Here is a 15,747-nt window from a genome sequence, read left to right as displayed (position 1 = left end):
AATAATACAATGCATTGAAGTGTTTGACCATTAAGGGAGTGAGTGTAGTGTTTAAATAAATAAATAAATAGCACTAAGGAGGAGCTAAGTAAATTGGAATACATATACAAATATTTCTCCAGTGCCTATCTGGAAATGTCTGGACTGTTTTTTCGTTCCTATTTCTAACAAACATGATTAAAATGCTTTCATTATATCATACATAAAAACATATCAGCTTTCCATTAGTGAACTGTAGACAGAAAGCCAGGGTGTTTTAAACAATTACCTGCTTTATAAATGTGAAGAGCACAGATATACTGAATTTTACACATATCCTCTTGACCCCAATTCCATTAACTCGTAAACAAAAGACAGAAAGTAGTGAGGGATCTGCCTGATGGTGAATTAACATGTGCAAAGGGTCAGAGTACACTTCATCTCTCTGTGCAGGTACACACACACACACACACACACACACAAACACACTATAGTGGATTATTTATGAAAATTCATGTACAGACATCCATATATTCCATTTGTCTTGGGAAGACTTGGAGTAACCTAATACTACTTGAATTATGTGTTCTAGTGTGGTATTAGCAGAATGTAGAACAAATGTAGCTCGCTAAGCTGAAAGTTACCCTAAAGAGAAAGTAGCTCAAAAGCAGCTTTCTACATTTACAGTATTTGTATTTACTCCAAAGTTCTTCAAAGAATACCATGGTGCTACGATAGTACCCTCTGCAAGACATGGTACTTTTTTCAAAAATCCACATTGGATTCCACATCCACATCCGCTTGTTTTCTTTTTTTTTTTGTTCTGAAGCAGTGTTGTATTCCAGACCAGTTTGAGTCAAGTCAAAGAGCAGAAGAGAGTCGAGTATGAGTCAAGACATGCTCCCGAGTCTGACTCGAATGAGCTTGTTGTAAGTTATTCCGTTACTGTTTTACTAAGTGAGAAAAAATGACAACAAATTCAGTGTGTGAGTGAGCTGCCCAAATGATTTAGACAAAATTGCGAACCATTTTAGAATTGTAAACGGTTGTTGCTAAACAATTCACTGAAAATAACCATCTTAAAAAATGAATCATTCATGAATCAGACATCACTAGTCTTATCGTAGTAACTCTGAACACCTGACAGAATACGATTTGTAAAATGTATTGTTAGCAAATGTAGAGATTGTCAATGCCATCTCGCTGCTTTGAAATAGTTGCGACAGTACTGTGTCCATCACTCAATATCACACTGTAAAGCATAACCCATTTAAGCCTACTGTAGTTGGTACAATGGACATGGTTATAGGAATGTATATTATTTTTCGTTCTTGATAACATCACACTCTTGACCCTCAGCAGTCCTTTAAGACTGTGTCACTCTCTTTCTATCTCTCTTTAAAATGAGACCATCCTCCCACCATCAGCCCTAAACTGGCACAGTCGCCATTTATCCTTCTAGTTCTTCTCTCTCACCCCCTTCACCCCTCTCTTCTCCTTCTTCCCCATCCATCCTTCCCTCCCTCCATTTCATTCCCTGGCCTGTCATCAATCTCTCTAAAATGACAGCCGACAGATGTTAGCCTTTGCAAAGATCAAATCCATGGCTGGAGGGCTGCTCGCTGTGGAGAAGGGTAGCCACAGAGAGGCAGGGCCACAGCGGTGGCACCAACACACACACACACGCCCATCGCCACCCGGCCGCTGCATCCGTCTGTCTTGATTGCCCTCACGCACACATACATACACACCCCCACCTCACACAAAACTGATGCCTAAATGTGTTGTGACATGAGGGCAGGGTGGCATAGAGACAGGACTGGCAAGATGGACGCTGGAGGGGACAGTCTGCCTAACGAAGCTGTGCTGAACTTCAGGAAAGAAACAATATTGACTTTATGGCCTTTATTACACTGTTCCATCCACTGACCTCCTCATATATTCCAGCTCATAGCTCTGTGAGATTTTGTATGTGCATTTAAGTCAATGTGTGTGTGCCCGTTTACCCTTGTCTCGTGTTGCAGACATTAGGCAGGTATCTGTCTTGGTGCAGTTAGCTGAAGGCTAGCATGACTGTTTATAAAATGGCAGGTCTTTGTCATGTATCTCATTTGAGCTTTAATGACTCAGATGGGTCAGAGAGAAGCCCAGTGATGACCACGTCTCCTTCGGGCCACTGGCCTTCAGTTCAGTCTGCATCAACAACCTCATCTGTGAATGTGTGTGTGGGGGGGGGTTTGCAGACATTGTGGGGACCAAATATTCTAAACATACTAAATAATGTCTTACTGAAAATCTAAAAATGCAATGCCTTTGTGTCAATAGAAAGTCCCCCACCATGATAAAACCTAGTTACCTAGTTACACTTTTTGGGGATAAAATAACCGAACAATTATTGATGGCCTCTAAAGATAAACTGGTTAATTAAGACAGATTAACATTTGCAGCCACTTGGTGATCAAGCGAAACTCTTAAAATGTAATGATTATTTCCCAGAAAATGTGATGTGGAATTCAATAAAATATCAAGCATAGCCTAAGACAGGGATTTCCAATTGGCCACTGTCCTGCAGAGTTTAGCTCCAACCCCAATTAAGCACGCTTGCAGCAACTAATCAAGTCTTCCATGGCATATTAGACCAGGGTGGTCCAATCCTGCTCCAGGAGGGACACTGTCCTGCAGAGTTCAGCTTTAATTAAACACACCTGAACCAGCTAATCAAAGTCTTGCTATAAACTTCCAGGCAAGTTGGAGCTAAACTCTGTAGGTCAATGGCCCTCCAGGACCGATTTTGGACACCCCTGGCCTAAGATGATTCATAGTCCATTCACTGGACATATATGTATTACAGACAGAATTGTGTATTCTGGGAGTCAGGGTGTTTGTTTACTTGCACGCTAGAAATTCAGGAAAAATCTGTATAATATGTGTTGTCTTTTGTTTTACATCTGTGAAATAATTAGTACTTCTGAATGTAGGGACTCTGATCACAGTTTACATACATTTCCTCTGTGCAAAAACATTTTGTACAATACCTTTGTGCTTCCATCTGTTTCAGATTTATCCAAAATGGCATATAAAAACAAAACCATGGTTGGCTATTGTTCATGTCATTCAGATGGCCTCTATCTGTCTAAGTGGGAGCTTCTTGGCCAGAATAAGCTACAATGGACTAGACCTTACATGTGAGACTACTTACAGACAACAATTACAATTACAACATATGTTTTTACTGTTCTATGTGTCTTCTGTGTGACTGTTAGAGCTGAAGTTTAACTGTGTCCTGGTGAGTTTGATTCATGTTTTTTTATGACCTTAAACAATAGCAGTGACAGTTTGAGTGACTGCTGCCTTTCAGATGACTGCAGAGGACAGGCTGCTATCAAATAATGACAATTTATTTAGCATCCAGTGGGAGGTGTAGTGAAGAAGCTAACATTGTCTACAACAAGGTTCAGGAAATAGGAAGTGAAAAATTAGATGGCTGAATGCACCTTGGCACTTGTAGAAATTGTTTGTAAATGTATATGAGTGGGTTTGTTTCATAGACAAATAGAGTTCTTCAAAAATTACAATATTTTGGTGCTTCTTAAGATCAAGATTAATCAAGATGAGGTGCATGTTTAAAAATAAATAAAGTAGCCCTCTAATGATGACAGAACACCCTCACATATGCTCTCTTGCATACTTTGTCTTCTTGCATACTTGTGTGCATTAGCACTGTTTCTGAATCGGACAGGTCTGGACAGGACAGAAGGGAAAGTGCCAGGAATGCAGACACCTCTACCTTACCCTGGTATGAGATTTGGAGACAGGACAGGGGGACAGGTTACAGAACAAGGCAAAGAGGACATCGTGTGCATGTAGGAAGGAGCGTCTACTCATCGCCCAGGTAAGGGACATATAGGGGTGGGAAGTTGGGGGGAGTTGAGGGTACGTTGACAGGGGATGGACTCACTTCAGTAAGGGTTGAAAGACAAGAGAGCCAGCTCTTCCCAGCAGATGTCACTAACAAGCAGTGTTGTTGTGTCTACAGCCAAAGGCAAGAGAGACAGGCCAACCCATATGCTGCTGGTAAACATAGATAACTTTAAAGGGTAGCGGTAACAACTCCCTAATACCACACGTCTAAATTCACACAACCCCCAGACCAAACCAGCAGACACAGACAGTGTCCAGAGTTCCTGTGCTAGGTGCCAACATATGCCTCCCTAACTGAAAGACTCCCCTATAGCCTCAGTATTTACTGAAATTCAACACCTGCATACTCTGTTTGGACTTGATGCATTCTTCTTGTCCTTGTTTATACCTCTCGGAAGTTTTTTTTTTCTCCCCTTTCTAACTAAAACACAGCAGGTTAATGGATTTACTGCTCGGCCTTGGCTCGTTGGTGTGTATTGACCCACATGTGAAAGTCCTGGTGATGTTAGCATGGGGAAGGTGAGGCCAAGTGCAGGAGAGCAATGAGGAACACATGGGACTAAATATTGATTGAGCTCTGACATTGATTTAGCTTTGCTTGATTCACAATACCAGGCCACTGTATGCATGCATATAGATCCATACGTGTCCGTCCCAAAAGAGGAGCTCCTCTCTTGCTCATTCCCTCCGTCTGTCTTCCTCTCTCACTCCTTGAGAGGGAAGAGAAATCAGGGGAGCCCTCTTTAGCCTCTACTCTTTTGTTTACTGTTGTCCTTTTGTTTCTTTTCATCGTTAATCCTCGAGCTCTGGCCGGGGGATGTCACGTTGTTCTGTTTCTTTCTCTCTCTCTTTCTCGCTCCCCCCTTCCCCTGCTTGTTTCTTTCTTTTCATGTGAGCAAAAGCTTGTCAACGGAGGCCTTGTCACTCTACTGAAATATTCAGTACATAACTCCCCATCTTTGTATTAATTACCCTTCTACCTCCAAGACATCAGATGCTCCTCTCTCTCACTGATGTACGGGACACCCCCACAGTCCCCAACCCTATGTGGGGGCCTCTTCACAGTATTCTGTGCCCATTATGTCATGGTTAAATTTGCCTATCTAGAGAGATTTTACTTGGCATAAAAGCCGTATGAAAGGTGCAGTGTTGAGGAAAATCATTTGAAACTGTGGCTTTCTAAGATTCAAGCTAACCATGATTGGAAGTAGTTAAACTATTGTCAAACTATAATGTAATTTATGATTTAATCAGAGTCATATTTTGACTGGATATTTGAATGAATGAAGGGTGAACAGGTAAATGTAATAAATATTACAAAAACTCCTTAGCAGATTCTAAAATAAGTGGATTCATTAAATAATTTAGTGAATCTGTCCATTTAAAAAAACAGTCTCAATTAGACTTTTCAACAATCTGTATGAGAGAGGGGCAAAGACAAATCAGTCTTTTAAGACCAATTAATTGGCTGTATTCTGGTGATGCAGAGGAAACTTTAAGAATTATTGTATTATAGAATCACAGAATTGCTTCCCTATACCTTTTATGTCTATATAATATCACTATAACAACTATAATATTTTATGTCTGTTGAGTATCACATATAATATCACTCTCTGTCTCCATCTGTGATACTATTTCAGCCTGATACAAATGCCTATGCATTACATCACCACATAAGTTGGACTTCCTCTTATGGATCACGGGGGGCTCCCAAAATTTGCAGTGCACCACTTATCTCTCTCTCTCTCTCTCTCTCTCTTGCTGTCTCTCTGGCATTCACAAACCCTAAAAGAGAGGGGGTTGAGAGATTTGGGGAAGGAGGGCTCACGGATGGAGCCCGCAGAGGGGGGTGGGGAACTGGCAAGGGTGACAGCGGGTTAAGTTCAAGGGCAGTGGCTGGGAACACAGACACATAAACAAGGCAACTGGTATGCGAGCAATAAAGACATAAAAGTTAGCATGGGGGCACGTCATACAATAAACAGCCACCATTACCTGCTATGTTTATACAGATAAAGAATCCACTGTAAAATCTCTGGATGGCGGATGTAACGCTCAACTTCTTCGAGGACAACCGGCAGGGATGGGGGCCGGAGTGGTTTGGGAGGGGAGGTGGAGGGTGGTTTACGAGGTGCTCTGAGAAATGCAAAAAAAAAAAAAAAAAACACAAATCGTTGCTAATGACATTTACAAGCTCAAGAAAGCATTGTTCACAGATGCTTCACGTGCACTTTGCTAAAATGAAGGGATGAGAGAGAATGAAAAACAAAGACGTAGAGTTCTTTTAATGGACTGGTACATCACTTTTTAGTGGAGTAATGGAAGGGTAAGTGGGCCTATTTTCTTTTGTGTGGACCGCCAGACAAATATGTCTATGTCGGTTTTCCCTGCAACAACATAAAGAGGCCAAGAGGTCAAATAAACAAACACACGAACACATGTTGGCACACAGCTCAATAAATGATCTGCAGCTCTTAATAAACAATTACACCAAATACATTGTTTAGCAAACTTTACTTACTCAACTACAGCTGATTCCCTTACACATACATAGATAAATAAATATAAACCACTGATTAAATAAAAAATGAAAGGAAAATTCTGTTTCTCCCATGTGATTTCTCCAATCTCTCTTTTTCATCCTCTACATTCTGTGTATTGATTAAGGGAATTGTGATGGTGGTGATAGTTTGTACGGGGAGGTGCAGAAAATGCCCTGCAGTACATGAAGATGTTAAGATAAAAGTCCCTTCCTACTCCACTGACAGAAAGAGAGAGAAAGAAATGAGAAGATCTAACAGTTGAGAAGTTCTTCAGTAGTGTAGTTATATTTAATAATGTACATTTCAGCTTAATCGTGACACAATAATTCATATACCTACAGGACCAGAGTCATTAACAGTTATCTGTGTCACACAAGAGCCTATCTCCCTTCCTCAATACCTAATTAAAAATGTCACGGTATCTTGTTTTAGCTTTCTTTTATCCAGTTAACGTTATGCTAAGCTAGCAGGAGTTGCTGTTAGCTTGAGCTGTTAGCAAAGACGAAATCACAAGGAAAATATATATATATATATTTACTATTTTTAGCTAAATATAATGTGAAATGCAATTTCAAAGACATACAAAGTTATGTAATGAAACTCTAGATGGTGCAGGCTAATAGGTCCTTAACTCAAACGCTTGCAATCATATCATTCTCTTTAGGGCACAGCTGATTGGTTCCTGCTGTATCAGTAGCCAATGAGTTTGCTGCTTAACCTTCAAATACTGGTTAGCATTTACCTTAACAGTGCAGCATGCTTTCAGAAACCCTCTCCCTTCCCCAGCTCCACCTGTATAGATCTGCTACGGGTAATTCATGTACACTACATTGTACAGCAGCAGCAGCATGTCTTGCTTGCTCACAGCAGCATGTCATGTGTGTATTGGCAGTAGCAAGTCCTGTCCTGTTCTGCTAAGTCAATTGTTTTATCACTCTTTCGCTGTCAGTACTAAATGCTGTCCCAGTGAGAACGCAGCTTCAAGGCCTCGATCACTCAGCATAGAAAGTCATTATAAGGGAAGCATTTTCAACAAAACACTGGTATTGCTTTCATACCAGCATGTTATGGTTTAAAAGAAGGCAGAGCTTTGCCGGGTCAGGTCAGTGGAAGTTAATGAGTGTCCAGTGTATACACTAATAAGGTGTCAGGGTTCAGTTTAGCCCACCGCTCCCAGCTGCCCTCTTTGCACATATGGAGCCCCACTATCAAGATCGTTGCCATGCCAGCCAGGGAGATTTGCATATGTGTTATCTATTTAAATAAATTCTCAGGGTTTATAAGCACTATAATGCATCTTGGCTATGCTCAGCTCATTGCTAATTTATAGGCAGTCTACTGTGTCTGGGGCTGATGACACCATCTGAAGCATGTAGTCTAGACGACATTGAACCCACTGTCCGTGGGGTAATTGTTTTATGCAAATGAAAAATCCAAGGGTGACATGTTCCTCGTGCATCCGTGTAATTTGATTGAGGTGTGCTAAGACTGCTGCCAGCCCGGTATGCCTTTACTTTATTATTATTGTTATTATGGTGATTATGATTGTGTGCAGGCTGGCGGGCAGAGGGTTGGGTTCTGCTGCCGGCTGGATGGAGAGAGAGGGATCTCAGAGCCCTGGGGTTGCATCTCCTTGCAGCCTTTGTGTCATAGATAATGCACATAGAAAATATGCTGGATCTTCATGCTATATTCATGGCTTGATGGATTTTTCCAATATTACATGCTTTTGTTTTTCTTGGCAAAACAAATGACAATGGGCACATTGTGTCGTTGTGATTTGATATTTTACTGTCTGTGAGAAAGTTTAACGGAGATCAAAATGCCCACATTCTTGTAGTAGGTAGATGTGTGTTGAAGGGAGCAGAACAACAGTGTCCCATGAAAAAAAAAAAAATATATATATATATATATATATATATATATATATATATATATATATATATATATAATTGACAGTAGTTTTGTGTGAAACTTAAAATTAAGTCTTTTATTTTTTTTCCTGTAACAGCACAATAACCAGGCATCATAACATTACTTCAAATTTGACCAATTTTGCATTTATTTATTTGATTATTTTTTGTTTATGTGTTATTTATTTATTTATTTATTTATTTATTTATTTTTCACAGCACTAGCTTTTCCAACCATTGTACTGAAACAGTGATCTCCTTAAACACTTGTGCAGTTTCAGCTGGCAGAGGAGAGAGTGACAGTGTAGATGTTTTATGGGTGAGGTGACCGCGTTTCTACTGGGAGAGGTGAGGAATGGCTGTGGTTCTCGGTGCCTCCTCCTGACCTTTCACGCTGCCCTGCTCTGCATACGCAGCTAACTAATAATGACCCCTTTAATTATCAGAACCAAGTGCATGCATGCAGCAGACCAGACGATCATAAATCTCAGCCAGAGACAGCACAGGACCAAGGACATGCAGAGTTCTCACCGCTTACACCCCAGCTACACTGCAAGCGAGACAAACTAGAGTGCTCCCATTATAATAAACAATGCTGGCTGTTCACTCGCTTTCAGTGTAGACAACTTTGCTGATTATAATGACAGCATTCTAGTACATGCAGTGTTATAATTCCGCAGATATGCTCTTTTGATCCATAGTCATGACAGCAACACAAAATAGCATCACACATCCAGCTCTCTTTCCCTTTGTCTTTCTCTGGTATTCTGTTATTCACATGGGGGAATCACATTGTATTCACGTGACAGCGAGGTTCATCACTACAGAGCATGACCCTGGTGTCTGGGAGAGAAGGCTCTTTGTTTGGACGACAGGCGTTTCAGTGATGCTCTATTGTCAGAGAGACAGGACTTGAAGAAAGGCCATTAATGTGCACCGGGGGCTGCCAGGTTCAGGCTTCTGATTTATACATGCAGAGAGAGGGGTAATTACTGTTTAGGTAGTCATAAGAGTAACGGTCAGTATGAAACTACTCTAAACTGTGAGTGAATACTGATTTATGGTGACCAAAAATACCAGATATAAATAATTTATAATAATTATTACATCCATATATTGTTGCAAATAATAATAATAATATATATATATATAATTGTCATTGTTAGTATTATCATTGTTGCTGTAACTGAAGTAATAAGTGTCACACTGAGTGACAGTCAAATTGTTCTGTAATTTAAACATTAACACTTTAATGTATTTCATGTCAGAAGTATATATCTCTTCATTAAGCACTTAAGAATTATCTCCAGTCCATTAGTCTCTAGAGACTAGTTCAACCTCTAAACACTCAACATGTTAAGACTAGAGATTAGACAGACAGGTAGATAGACAGACAGACAGACAGACAGACAGACAGACAGACAGACAGACTGACAGATAGAAGACAGACAGACAGACAGACAGACAGACAGACAGACAGACAGACAGATAGATAGATAGATAGATAGATAGATAGATAGATAGATAGATAGATAGATAGATAGATAGATAGATAGATAGATAGATAGATAGATAGATAGATAGATAGAGAACGGACGGACCAACCAGAGTGGCATTTCTCACAAGGTCATGGTCAACACCATCTCCAACCACCTGACACTGAGAGGTCAGTCTGTTCCACCGTGACGGCCACAACTGAAACTGCATACTTGCTCTGCATACTTGCACACAGATGAAGTATACATTTCCACACACAGTCTGGTGATATAAACTCAGCTTGTGTATTTGTAAAAGACATTGTGAAAGTTTAGATTGTTCACTCATTACACAGAGCTAATGAAGCTCTTCCCAAGAAATTTTAATTCATCACTGACATGTGTCTGATTTATTTGTGGTCTAAACTTGGGAGTGTTCAGTATAAAAAGACCTCTACTTACCATCTCCACATAAAAGAGTTGGGAAAGAGAGGAAGGACAGAGTGAGGGGTGTGGCCTGTCCGTAAGTGACAGGGATGAATAGCAGGACTGCGGGGTGGGATGTGCTGGCCTCCTGCTGACCCTCCTCTGGCCAGTGTGTGGATTCAATATGACTAGGTAAACACACTGCTGGCCTTGTCAAAGAGCAGGCCCAGCCACTGGTTTATGTCATATACACATCTAACCCTTAGCAGAAACTCCATTGCCAGAGAGAAAGAAAAACATCAGGAGACTATACGTGGAGCATTATTACATTTAAAGGAACTGAGGATATTTGATTTTGTATGTGCGTATTTACCTAATGGATTTGATTGAGAGCATATGATTTTGGTCTTTTTTTCCTTTATTTGTTATATAGTACAGCCTAATCGGGCCTTACATTAAGGCTGACTTAGCTGTTAAAAGTAACATTTTCCATTCTAAAAGCATTGTATATGAATATTTAAGCTTTTAAAGCTGTTCAGTCATGACGTCAGTTTGTAGGCCAACTTGGAGGGCTAATCCACCACTGATTCCCTCTGGATTTTGTAATGGGATTTTAGAATTGAAATTTGCAGTATGTGAGTAAAATAAGGTCTATGGTGAATATCATATAACAGATTTTCCTGTTTTGTATATGTTTTGTGCTCTAAAAACATAAGTTGTTACATGAGAATAAATACATATCGAGTCACCCTATGTGATCATGGCCCCTGGAATCGTTCTAACCATTCCAAAACTTTCCCCCGTCCCCCCTGATCCCCCCTTATCAGCGGCCCTGTTCACATTTGAGAAATGACTGTTTATACTTTTTTACTCATAAATCGAGAACCACTATTCTAAACATGCATTAGAACGTATAGCTAAAATGCTATTTCTTTTCCAAATTTTAGGGCTACAAACTTAACAGCAGTATTTGATTTCAATGTGTGGACCTCACTATCCAGGTCAATAAATCAATCAAGGAATAATCCAGGTGTCAACAACCAAATCACATTAAAGTAGGAGGAGCCTAATCGCACTAAGCCTTTCCCTTTATTCTTCCCTTAAAATAATACCTCTACCCAACGAGGAGCTCATTATGTTTGGGCAGGAGAAGTGTTCTCTAAATTTAATCCGTCCTTCTCTGTTTTTCCTCCCTCGCTCCGTCCATCTCTATTCTTGCATTTCACCTCAACTTTTTTTTTTATATCCTTTCTGTCTAGACATCTCAAAGCAGAGGTAAAGGAGGAAGGCCAATTACAGAGGTTACAAGCTGCGCCGCAATTAAGGAAATGTACAGTTCAGCAGAGTTCAGGGATTAAAAAGGCCGTCAAAACTGGAGAGCCCTGTAAAAGTATGACTCATAATTTTTGCACAGTAAAGCCACCGCAAATGGCCGTGTCAGTGATAAGGCAGCTTTTATATGTTGAGTGGGCCGGAGCCCGTGTGAAATAATTTACTCATGCGGCAGAGCAGTAAACAAGATTACATTAAGGTGATTGTTTAACCCTTTCACTCGTCACACGTCCACAAATTACTGAAAGCGGCAGCTTTGAAACGGCCAGATAAAATGCGCTTGAAAGCATAAACCACTCCAGATTCTCGCGCAATGGCATACATGTGTCATTTCCATCCAGAATCGGGGAGTGTGCATGAACTCCTTGGCAGGGGAGGTGGACCTGGGGTCTGGCGTTAACCACCCCTAAAACCTTGAGACAAGCGAGGGAGGATGCAGGTTGTGATCTTAATTTCATCCACCACTCTAAACTGTTTCGCAGCCTGTAGAAAGGTTGACTCAGCGTTCCGCTCGGGCGTCCCATGACAGTGGCGAGATGGAGAGCTGCAGTAGAAGGCTTTCAGCTCCTTACAGAAAGTAGCTCTGTTAGATCCATTGACCTCTGCTGGACAAGGACTCTCTGTCTACACATCTGGCCCCCCTCTTTCCCCCACCTTGTGCTAGGAGAAAGAGAGCGAGGCGAGCGGGAGGGGAGGGGAGAAGGGGGGTGTCCTGGGAGCGGATGGCGGACAGGATGATGTATTTGGGAGAGTGCAGCAGATGTCCTGTTGGGCTGGAGTGCAGAAGGGCTGTAGCAGCGTGGCCTCATAAAGAGAGGAGACTGGCCCCTGACATCCCAGCCTCTCTCAGATATAGAACAGAGACACACTGCCAAAAAAAGATACACATACTGTCTGCAACTTGATTAAGTTACAGTAGAGGAGAAGAGGGATATGAGAGAGTGTTTATTTTGCCTCAGTTTGCTTCTGCTCTTGCCAGAGCCCTGTCTTCTTCTGCCTCACCGCAAGCTGATCTCTGTTCTATCTATCAGCCCTCTACAACGCCACGGTCAAAGGTCAGACACCTTCATGGGTGGCAGGCTGGCTGAGGAGTGAACCTCACTGTAAACCTCGCTGTATCAAAACCAGATTATGTTGTCTGGTATGATTTCCAGATTTCAAAAAAAAAAAAAAAAAAATCTGAAAGTTGTTAACATCTTTCTTATGAAGGTGAACGTAAAAAATAACGTTTCTTTCTTTTTCCTTCTACATTTAGGGTTGTAAACCTACTTAAAATACTAAGATTAATTAATCAAATGTTATTAATTCATTAATCATATACTTACATGTCAATTTAAACACGTTGCATTATTTTCATTACATTTCATTTTCTCTGTAGAAAGACCTTGATCTTGCGAAAGGTGCTTTCGCAATTTAAATTGAATATTTTTGATTTGATTTATTTATGGCAGAAGAGTAAATTATTGGATATACAATATTTAATAACAAATATGATTACAATTAAAAAATACACAGACACACACACACACGTATATTTGATATACATATACTGATTTTATTACTCCAGTCTTCAGTGTCGCATGATCCTTCAGAAATCATTGTAATGTGATGATTTGCTCAAGAAACATTTCCTATTATTGTCAATGTTAAAAACATTTGTGTTGCTTATTATTTGCGAGGACACCGTGATATTGTTTTTAGATGTTGTGTCAAAGTTAAAAAGTAGTTGGATAAACTGATTCAATTAATTAAGTTGTTTTGGTTTTTATTGCAATTTTTATTAATATTAATTCAACTAAATGAGTGCATTACATTGACACACCACCCCGTAATTAAAGATTTAAATCTTAAGTGTTTGTGTTTGCCTATAGAGCAAAACAGCCAACTCTCTCTCTCTCTCTCTCTCTCTCTCTCTCTCTCTCTCTCTCTCTCTCTCTCTCTCTCTCTCTCTCTCTCTCTCTCTCTCTCTCTCTCTCTCTCCTGTTTGTGAACACTCTCAGTTTGCCAAGCAGAGGCGCTGTGACACGCTCCCACAAGGCCTCTCATTAGAAACAGAGCTGTCTGGCAAGCTGGACCATAAACTTTAGAGAGGTCACCCCCCCATCCTGTTCTTCTGCACTGTAAACAAGCAGAAAGGTTAGTACTGTATCCATCTGACACTGTCTTATCTCATTAGAAACAAAGGACATGGCGCTAAGTGCTCTGACAACAGCAGTCATAAAGCAGAGCTCTCCTGAAAACTCCCCCCGAGATAGTCTTTCCCTGTGACTTTGGGTTGGGGGTGTTTACTGCATTAGTTTGTTTGTGTGTGTGTGTGTGTGTGTGTGTGTGTGTGTGTGTGTGTGTGTGTGTGTGTGTGTGTGTGTGTGTGTGTGTGTGTGTGTGTGTGTGTGTGTGTGTGTGTGTGTGTGTGTGTGTGTGTGTGTGTGTGTGTATGCATGAGTGTGTATGCGCGAGTACGTGTGTGTGTGTGGACTCATGTTTGTGTATCTGGGCACTGGTTTGGTTACAGTTTGTTTAGCTAACTAATGCAATACAGTCCCATAATGCATTATTTTGACTGACAATGACATCATACCTGCTTAGATTTAGCATAAAAGCTCCTTTTACTGATTTACACAACTGTTCAAAAGTTTGTGGTTAGTAAGGTTTTTTTTTTATATACATATTTTTTATTATTAATACTTTTATTTAGCAAGGATGCAATAAAAGAATGCATTTAAATTGGCCAAAAGTGACGTGTTACAAAACACTTCACGCATTACAAAAGTATTATATTTCAAATAAATGCTATTCTTTTGAACTTTATATTCATCAAAGGATTCATCAAAAATTCAACAACAACAAAAATTTGTTCAACAAACACTGTTTTCAACATTGATATTAACTATATTGATATTTTTCAATCACTGGAAAAAAAATTACACTTTATAAATATACTAAAATAGAAAACAGTAATTTTAAATTGTAATAATATTTCACAATATTACTGTTTTTACAGTATTCATGATCAAATAAATGCAGCCTGTGTGAGTATAAGAGACTTTTTACCATAAGTTATGAATGGTACTGTATTTTCTTAATGTATATTGTTGGATATTGTTAACCATTGTTTTACCATTGTTAGTCATTGCTTTATCAAGCTCGCATTCGGTTTGTCTCCATTCTGGTATGTTTTAATGTGTGTAATTTTTTTTACTGTTTTGATACCTCTTTTTGTAATCATGATCTAACAACTGTTATGTGTTTGTTTAAATGCAATGGAGCACAAATTTTGAATGTATAAAAGTGCCATACAGTCACATTTCTATGCAAATGTTCCACTGTCTCTAACACAGTCACTGATGTTGTTAACCCCTTTTCCATAGACTTTTTTCCCCAGTACTGGCGTGTACTAATTCACTTAACTGCGCAGAGACATATGCACGTACTGTATACGTGTCACTTCCTTTGTAAAAACTGCTCCTTTAAAGAATGTGGCTTTTCTAAGTTTTTTTTTTTTTTTCTGGTATAGATTCATTAGTTTTTGGCCTCTTGCTGCCTGTCTTCTGGTTTGCTGACTGCTAGTGGAAAAAGCCATTTAGCCCACTGAATGTCAAGGTTAGTGCGCGTTGTCCTTGTCATCAGTCTCGGCGGCAGAAGGTCAGGGATAAGCTTTCCTCAAATGGGCAGCGTCAAACAAAAGGGAGGCTGACTTAACTGGCCCAGAGAAAGAAGACCTTCTCTTTCAGTCGATAAACAATCCACTGGGCAAAAGCTCTCAGCAGCGTTAACCCCTGCACCGCTGGCTTTATAGTGACAGTCCATGTGTGTGTTGGTATGAAGGCCATGGTAGTTGAAAAGCTCGCCAAGAAGGGTAATGTTTCTCCACGGTGCACTAGAGAGCAGAGTTGATCAATGCACAGTTAATATATTCATCCGCCAAATTAAATAATCATCTTTGTCAGGGGGGGGTTCAAATAAATATGTAATCATTTCTTAATTGGAGGGCTGTAAAAATCAAATTCTGTTTCAGAAAACAGCAGGGCAGAAAGTCATGAATATATTTCTGTCTATCAGTTCGATCAGGTAGAGAGACACGTGTCTACCACACCTCTATCTAAACAGACATGGAAATGTCATCTCCCGTGTGGTCCTGGCTAGCTCAGATCTCAC

At 40.1% G+C, this 15,747-nt stretch overlaps 1 long non-coding RNA gene across 1 annotated transcript in view; it reads left to right on the top strand.

Annotated features, from left to right (window-relative positions):
• Positions 1-3,865, top strand: part of LOC311279578 — a 163,073-nt gene extending 159,208 nt beyond the window's left edge. The window contains exons 5-6 of the long non-coding RNA XR_014625569.1: positions 3,038-3,164; positions 3,719-3,865. This is a non-coding gene — a long non-coding RNA (uncharacterized lncRNA). The remainder of the gene's footprint in view (positions 1-3,037; positions 3,165-3,718) is intronic.
• The last annotated feature ends 11,882 nt before the right edge of the window (positions 3,866-15,747 follow it).

The sequence above is a fragment of the Rutilus rutilus genome (assembly GCF_951802725.1).
Source record: "Rutilus rutilus genome assembly, chromosome: 20".
Lineage (NCBI taxonomy): Eukaryota > Metazoa > Chordata > Actinopteri > Cypriniformes > Leuciscidae > Rutilus > Rutilus rutilus.
The sequence above is the reverse complement of the archived record's forward strand: the minus strand, read 5'-3'. Positions and strand labels throughout refer to the sequence as shown.